General features: G+C 47.8%; 1 non-coding gene across 1 annotated transcript; it reads left to right on the top strand.

The window, feature by feature from the left end:
• Positions 1–6,668: 6,668 nt before the first annotated feature.
• On the top strand, positions 6,669–6,855 carry LOC120408782. Its single transcript, XR_005600960.1, has one exon. It is a non-coding gene; the product is annotated as a U2 spliceosomal RNA (small nuclear RNA).
• Positions 6,856–8,761: the final 1,906 nt, after the last annotated feature.

Raw genomic sequence — 8,761 nt, 5'->3', positions numbered from 1 at the left:
CCATCCTATCTTAAAAGTGGCTTTCAGTATGGGCTAATGCTCCAGGTGGGAAGACAACATTGGGAGAACTTCCAGTGTGCCTCCCATGGAAATGAATGGAGCTACTTGCTGAGTAAGTCTATGTCTACACTATGATCCTTACGGTGGCAGTGGCTGTGCTGTTGCAGTAGCACCATTGTAGGGTGCGCTGCCTGGCTGCTCTTTATCACCGAGAGAGAGCTTTTCTGGCGACAAAATAAACCCACCTCCAACGAGGATGGTAGCTTCGTTGGCAGGAGCTCTCTCCTCACCAGTGTTTTTTGTGGCTAAAATTTTTGTCGTTCAAGGGGTGTTTTTTTTCACACCACTGAGTGACAAAAGTTTTAGCGACAAAAGTGCCAGTGTAGACAAAGCCTAATATTTCACTCAGCCTCACCAGGAGTGGCAAAATCTTCCCTGAAATCTGCAACATGTAGCCAGACAGTCGGCCGTAACAATCATTCTCCATTTGGTCCATTCCTGCGCGGCCACAAGGGCTTAGGGTGACCAGATGTCCCAATTTTATAGGGACAGTCCCAATTTTGGGGTCTTTTTATTGTATAGGCTCCTATTACCCCCGACCCCTGTCCCAATTTTTCACACTTGCTGTCTGGTCACCCTACAAGGGCTTGAAGGCCCAAGAGTCCAACATCGGAACAGACTTGATGAATCCATGTAATAGGGGGTTTGGTTCTGAGCTGCCTCCACCCCTAGATGGGTGGAATTTTATCCCAGATGTTACAAGCCACCCGGAGAATGGGATTCACTGGAATGTCCTGTGGCATTTTTGCGACATGTCTGAAAAGCATAAGTCACCGTCTGCGGACAATGACCCCAGTAGTCTGTAGACCGGAGCAACCATAAACATCTACATTACAGATGAAGTCACTTTGTGCCCATAAACATCTACATTACAGATGAAGTCACTTTGTGCCCAATATACAACATTGGAATTTTGTGTGGGAAGCCTCCAGCTTTGCCCAGTCTGAGCAGGGCCACCCAGAGGATTCCGGGGGCCTGGGGTCTTCAGCGGCGGGAGGCCCTTCCGTTCCGGGACCCGCCGCCGAAGTGCCCCGAAGACCCGCGGCGGGGACCCCCCCCGCCGCCGAATTACCGCCGAAGCGGGACCCGCCGCCACACTGCAGCCCGGTCTTCGGCAGTAATTCGGCGGCGGGGGGTCCCCACCGCGGGTCTTCGGGGCACTTCGGCGGCGGGTCCCGGAAGGGAAGGGCCCCCCCACCGCTGAATTACCGCCGAAGACTGAGCTGAACTTCGGTGGTGGGTCCCGTTTCGGCGGTAATTCGCCAGTGGGGGGTCCTTCCGCCCCGGAGCGGAAGGACCCCCCGCCGGCGAAGACCAGGAGCGGAAGAAGCTCCTAGGCCCGGCCCCGCAAGAGTTTTCCAGGCCCCCCGGATCGAGTGAAGGACCCTGCTCCAGGGGCCCCAAAAAACTCTCGTGGGGGCCCCTGTGGGGCCCGGGGCATGGGGCAAATTGCCCCTCTTGCCCCCCCTCTGGGCGGCCCTGAGTCTGAGTGGCATAGTGTTCATGATTCGCAGACATACAACAGTACGGGGAGGATACAGCTAGAATAGATCCTGAACTTGATTGATGTCCTGAGACGATGTTGGTTCCATATTCATTCTAAATGACCCATGACAGATGCTGTAATGCAAAACCTCTGTGTGAGAGTTGGAGGAACTGGTGAGTATAGAAGTCAAATAGCAAAAGCTGGAGACTGTTTTGACAATTTCATTATTCAAAGAGATTGGAGTTGCGAGTGGTCCTGGTCCTAGATTTTGCAGCTTTGTCACTGACTACAAAACATGGAGGCCAGTCTTAGCTGACTCCTCCACCATTTGGCCTGACATGAAAAAAAAACAATACAGAAACAAACAAACAAACAAAAAAACCTGCCAGACTTGCAGTGCCTGTGAGCTCTGAGCTGTGAACTGTTTTTTAGAAGTGCTGAGCCATTAGCTTTTGAAAAAGCTGTGGTTGCTTTGTCTCTGAATATCAAGCTGCTTACATTGAGGCACCTAATGATGGATTTACTAACCTAAATTTAGCCACCCTATTTGAAAATATTGGGCTTTGGGCTCTGAACTGAGGTGCTGACTGGCGCCACAGGATGGATGAAAACTCATCGTCGCTCAGGGAAATCCCAAATGGACACTAGGGATTTGCTAATTCCACTGAGTAGCTAGAATGAATAGCTTGGCTCAATCAACCTGAGACTCAAACATCTGTATAGGGTCTCCAACATATTTTTGCAGTGTCTGTCTATTCTTATTTTCAGGTCGCTGACATTGAACTGCTCTTGTGTAGGTATCCTGGATACTGATGGGTTGTACACTGGTTTCATTAGGACTGGAAAACTAACTTGCTGCCTTTGCCAGACAAGGAAAAACACGGCAGATAACTCCGAACAGCAGCCTTTATAAGTTTACAAATAGAAACTGAGAAACACCAATAAAGTTTGGATTCGGCTCAAGTGCACCATCAACCTCGGGCAGCCTCCTGGTTTTGTGTGTGTGTGTGTAGCTTTATGATCCATTTATCTAGTCCTAGTGAAAGATCTATAGAGAAAATTACTGGGGCAGAATGTAGATCCAATTGCACTTTGTGCAATAGGAGGAAATGATTCCTGTTCTCATCATTTGGATCGATAATTTGCTAAAGCAGAGTATTAGCAAGAGCAACAACTCCGCCAGGTTAAGGGGATTTTACACTGAATAATGACAGCTTGGAGAAGGGAAGAGCAGAGGGAGTAAATCCTAGCAGCCTTTTACTAGTGAGGTAGCACATGCAAGTGAATCAATAGTGGCTGTGGTAAGGCAGTGCTGTAAAGATGCTTTATTGGTCTGACTAAGTAGGTTGGCAGGGCAGCTGCTGTGAGCATCAATACAAAGCAGCACGTCTGGTCCAAATACCGAACTGAAAACCAAGGGCCTTCTCTTGCTCAGAAGTGCTAAAAAGTAGTATTGGCTCGATCTTCCAACCCAACCTAGCTCCAAGGTTTTGGACTGGCATCCCCATCTTGCCCAGACCTCACTTGTTCACAGAGGAGACAATGCCTCATTAATATAAAGAGGAGCGCCTAACAATTTATTCCCAGCATTTCTGTTGGCCAGTTGTGAGTGGCATGTAAACCTCCTCCTTCTAAATTTACCTTTTAACGTGCTACTGATATTGATTTTCATTTTTATACCATGTTCCATTCTAGCGCTATAGACAGAGGGAATATGTGGTAGTGCACATCAGGGATGCCCGGGGGAGGGGGGGCAAGTGGAGCAATTTTCCCTGGGCCCCAAAAGGGCCCCCACAAAAATATAGTATTCTATAGTATTGCAACTTTTTTTTATGGATGGGGCCCCCGAAATTGCTTTGCCCCAGCCCCCCGGAATCCTCTGGGTGGCCATGTCCCAGAACTTTCCAGCCACAAAAAGGCACAGTTCCTATCTAAATAAGCATGTAATCGGCAGACATAAGGTAGAGAAATGGCCGTAGCATATCCAGATGGTGACTGACTGGATCCTGTCAATACAATGTAGTACCAACATATTTTCCTTGAAAACATATTAACTACTAACTAATTAATGCCCAGTGCCCCTAAAAAATGTATCATCAGTCAGCCACAGTGAGAGCACTCAACCAAAGTTTCATTCCAGTTGTAGAGAGATTACTGGTTCCAGAAACATTCCCTATACTTTAAATGGAGAGTCTTGCTCCAGATGGTAATATCAGTAGAACCGGAAGGCATTTTTAAGGGCTTCTACTTTTGCAGTGATATCACAGCTGAAGTTGGTATGTAGGAGGCACTTGAATGCAGACAGGGTAGTAGTTTTGCAAATCAGCTCAGGAAGGCTGTGTCATGCATGGCATAAGGCCATTACTTCACCAACCACTGGAATGCACTCACCTCTGGGGTGGAATACGGCAATTGTCTGATAATATGTAGCAACCTCCAGAACCGTTTAGGATAGAGAACAGAGCATAACTTATCTGACTGAATAGGGGAGAGTTTAGTAGCTGAAACCAGCTGGGGTTTGTGCTGATCTTTACCTGAGTCTTTTTGCTCATTTTGTCATTTTGTCTTCTAGAAAGCATAGACAGAGGAGATTCACTAAAGGGTCAAAAGCAGCAGGATTGGGACCCTCATGGTTGCAAAGGGACCACAGAGCAGTTATGAACTGGGCCTTCTGTATCTCTGTGGTGATTGTTCTAGTGAGGACTCCATGGGTTAAAGATCAGCCAACATCAATGTTTCAGTTATATACATAAAATATAGCACTGACTGTGGATTACAACACAGCATTCAAAAACCTGGCGATATTGATTTTACACTTTTTCCTGTGATTCTACATCATGTTCCTTTAGTTTCTAGCAATCTCTATAACTTTTATGCTGACATAAATTGTGATAAAATAGGAATCAAATAACCCCTCATTTTCCCTTCCAGAAATGGTTAGGGAAGCTCTATTGCACCATTAACATGGTTTGTTTGTTTTTTAATGTAGATGATCATTAGGCAGGTGAAGCAGGCAGGAGTTAAATCTAAATCCACAATGCAATTTATACTGCAGTGTGGGCTTGGTTTTGCTCTCCTAGTGGAAAGCATGGGAAACCATTTAAACAATTATTTAGCTTGAGCACCTATGTTATATTATTATTATTATTATTACTACTATTTATTTTATTATTTTTTATTTATTAACTTCAGTTTCTTAAAGTGAACTTAGTGGTGCAAAGCCAATAGCAACCAAACTGAACTCCTCAGTTCATCAACAGAATAGGTGCAAGCTGGACATATCTCTGTACTGCTGGAACTTCAAGCCGTGTTGACCCACCAGCTCTCCCAATGGTGCCATATACATACTAAGTAATAGTAGGGAGAGGATTGAGCCTTGTGGGAATCTGCAGATGAGGACTAGTGAGGTGGAGGAACAGTTGCCCATGATGTGTTCTGGCCTGAGACATCATGAAGTTTCCATTCCACTCTGCAACTTCTTGGAAGTGGCAAAAGAATATCTGGGATCAGCCGGAATCAGATACCACAGAGAGTTCCACTAAGATGTGTATGACCATACTTCCTTTATCTATGGCTGGAAAAAGAACATCCACTACAGCTACAAATACCATCTCTATTCCATGTGCTGTCATGAAGCCTGACTGAGAGGGATCCAGGATACACTCCTCTGATTCCACAGCTGGTGGTGGAGACCATCAATTAGCTGCTTAAAAAAACAAAGTTAGACTTTGGACAATATCTTGCCAGATCTCTATCAGTACTGGTCAGAGTAGAGTATAGCACACTCCCTTCATAAAAGTAGGTGCCGAAAATCTGTCCGTAGAGTGCCTAGAAAGTAGCTGATCTCTCATCATCCAGGAAGTGCAAGGTATGGATTTACAGGTGATTGCATTGACTGCGGTCAATACATCTTACTGTTACTTATACCAATAGACTGGAATCTTGGAAGCAGGCTGTTGTGTTTCTCACCCCCGTCTAAGATAGTTGCTGTTGGTGACCTATTCAATGGGCAGTTGTCTCTGTGAAATAAGATGAAAATGTGTCCCAGCAGGCGGTACTGTGTCCTGTGGCTGAGTGAAGGTAATCTGGGTTTACAAAGCCATTTAATCTTCCTCCAGTGTTGAGAAAGAAGTTACATTAACTGTTTTGGGGGAGGGTCTTTTGTCCCCCAAATTCATTCAGAAACTAAGAACAATTATTTAATATTTTTTGGCAAAAAGCTTTATTTAAGCAGCAAATTGAAACAACTGCTTGGAGTCTCACACCTCCATGGAGTACCTACTAGCTTAGGTACACACCCATTGTCTCTGCAATGCATTATCAATTAGCATAGGCAATATCCTGAAACAGCATCGTTGGATGGACACTAGTTCATGAGTTATGATAACATATATGCTCCTGGGGTACAACATTACCCCAGAAATATATTATCAATTAACATACGGAAATTACATGTATGTTAAAACACACACACACACACACACACAAGTAACCCAGATTGCTTAGTGCAGGAGTCATAATTACCACAATTACTATGCAAGATACTCTCATTAGAAGCAAACTTGTACACAGAACTGCTCAAAATATAGGCTAACAGTGCAACATGTTTGGAGTACATTTGTACCCCACATACTTTTCTGATACAGAAAAAAATGTTTTCATGCTATTTTGTTTTTCGCTGAATCGTGTACATGTGCTTAGGTGACAATGTCCTAAAACAGCATTGCTGGATGGCCACTGGTTCATGAATTATCGCAATATATATGCTTGTGGGGTACATTACCTCCACCATTGTGGATGGGGGTTAAAGTCTGGAGAAGGGTGTGGCACATCACTTAGCTGCCTCTATGGCAGAGATATAGGCTCTCTTTGCCTCATTCACATCAATGGAATAGGTTCATAGAAGTCCTTTTTTCTGAGTCTGTCTGTATCAGACCTTGTGCCTCTCCAATAATGCTTGAGTTCTGTTGCTACACATTTCTTCTGTTACAGGCCATCCAAGAACCAGGACATTCTGTGTGGGTGGTCACGTGGGAGTGTGACGGAGTGCTGGCTAAGCAGTGCTTAGTCAGCCCTCTGCCACACCTACTCCAGTTAAGGCGAGTAGTTTGGAGAAGGCTAAATAGGCCTGTGCCTGCCTAGATCAAAGTGTAGTGTCTGTTCTTATCAGTTTAATATCTGATAGGTCCTTTATTTGAGGACTGTATGTTAAATTGATTTTTGAATCAAGGGGATGGAATAGGAGCTTGCTCTGTCCACCCCATGCATTGACCTGGTATTGCAGTGTTTCCAGGACCAGTGCCCAATAAAAAAAACTAGCTACAGCCTAATTGGCCGGGACACTATAAAAGGGCTGGGGAGGAAGGAAGCTGGGGGAGGGAAGGAGAACCAGAGAGTCTAGAGGGACTGGTCTGCTGATTGTAAAGCCTGGCTGTAAAACCCCTGCATATAGACAGTAAGGTGGTGGTGAGAAGAAGCTACAAATGATGAGCACTAGTGGTTGCATCCACGTGAGGTGTCCCTAACTGGTTTCAAGTATCAGAGGGGTAGCCGTGTTAGTCTGGATCTGGAAAAGCAGCAAAGAATCCTGTGGCACCTTATAGACCAACAGATGTTTTGCAGCATGAGCTTTCGTGGGTGAATACCCACTTCATCAGATGCAAGTAGTGGAAATTTCATCCTTAGGATGAGGCTTCCTGATTGAGCTAACCTCGTTATCTCTAGCTTGCTTCTTGCTTGCATATATATACCTGCCTCTGGAAATTTCCACTAATTGCGTCCGACGAAGTGGGTATTCACCCATGAAAGCTCATGCTCCAAAACGTCTGTTAGTCTATAAGGTGCCACAGGATTTTTTGCTGCTTTTACCTAACTGGTTTGTGAGGCAGAAGCTAGAGGGGCACACCTGTGCCCCGCTACAGGGAGGTGGCCATTTAGGATGAGAGGGAGGGTGTACAGCAAAAACCAGGAAGCGATCACTCCCATCAGATAAAAGGTCCACAGCCCAGGGGCAGCTGTAGGCACCAGCTAAACAAGCAGGTGCCTAGGGTGGCAAAATATATCGGGTGGCATAATGCTGGGACCTCAGCTCATGCCTCAAGCAGCTTCCTGGGCTGGATCCTGACTGCCCTGGGGGGCGGTAACCAGCCTGTTGTTCTGCCGCCGAGTGCGGTGGGGCAGGGAACCGGCTAAGTGGGGAATGTGTCCCCGCCGCTCTCCCACGGGCAGCGGCCACAGGCAGGAGCCGGTAGCGCGGCCCTGCCCCGTCTGCAGAGGATGGGCCGCTCCTCCTCGGCTTGTTCGTGCCGGTCTCCCGCGGTCAGCGGCCGCCCCCCCCTGCCCAGGCGGGAGCCGGTAGTGCGGCCCTGCCTGGCTGCAGAGGACGGGGGGAATATGGCGCCCGGGTGGGCTGCTCCTCCTCGGCTTGTCCCCGCCTCTGCCTCCTCCTCCTCCTCCTCCCCTCTGTGCTGCCTCCTGCCAGGGGAGGGAGAGGGGAGCAGAGAGGGAGCCCAGCCGGAGCCCAGCTCGTGCCGGGGCCAAGGCAAAGACCAAGGATGAGCGGGGCTGGGATCCAGCAGCAGCCCCAACCCCTGGCCCTGGGAGCGGCAGTGACAGGAGATGAATCCACCTGGGGCCAGATCTCAGCAAGGTAAGAGTTGGGCCGGGCGGGAGGGTCCCCGGGACCCCTGGGGTGCTTCTGCCTGCTGGAGACCCAGAGGCTGCTGCCTCCCTCCCCAGCCCCTCATATCACTCCAGTGCTTGGAGTCTCCTTCTGCCTCCCCTCCTGCAGGAGGCGAGCGACCTGACAGAGAGGGGCAGCATGTGTCCAGCAAGCCCAGCACCTCTTCCCTGGCTCCTCCAGCCCCAGAGCTCTCTCCATTGCATGCCCCTGTGGCTCCCAGCTCGGCGGCCTCAGCACTGGGAAAACGCCAGCAGGGCTGGGTCCAGTGTGTATCCAAGCTCGTGGGGAGCTCTCTCACCCCAATGACTAGTGCCTTACCTACGGCAAGTACAGTAGTGCAATAGGAGGGTGACGTGAAAAATATCATGTCACGTGACACGGTCACTGAAATCATGATTAGCGCTAATTAGCCATTTGCGCTAATTTCCGTTTCGCGTTGGTGCCAGTGGTTATAGAGCTAAAATGCTGGGACAAAAACGAAAACGACTGGTTAAAATTAAATGTTAAAATTACACTAGTAGGAAATTGTTTTA

Source organism: Mauremys reevesii, linkage group 6 (genome assembly GCF_016161935.1).
Source record: "Mauremys reevesii isolate NIE-2019 linkage group 6, ASM1616193v1, whole genome shotgun sequence".
Classification (NCBI taxonomy): Eukaryota; Metazoa; Chordata; order Testudines; family Geoemydidae; genus Mauremys; species Mauremys reevesii.
The sequence above is the reverse complement of the archived record's forward strand: the minus strand, read 5'-3'. Positions and strand labels throughout refer to the sequence as shown.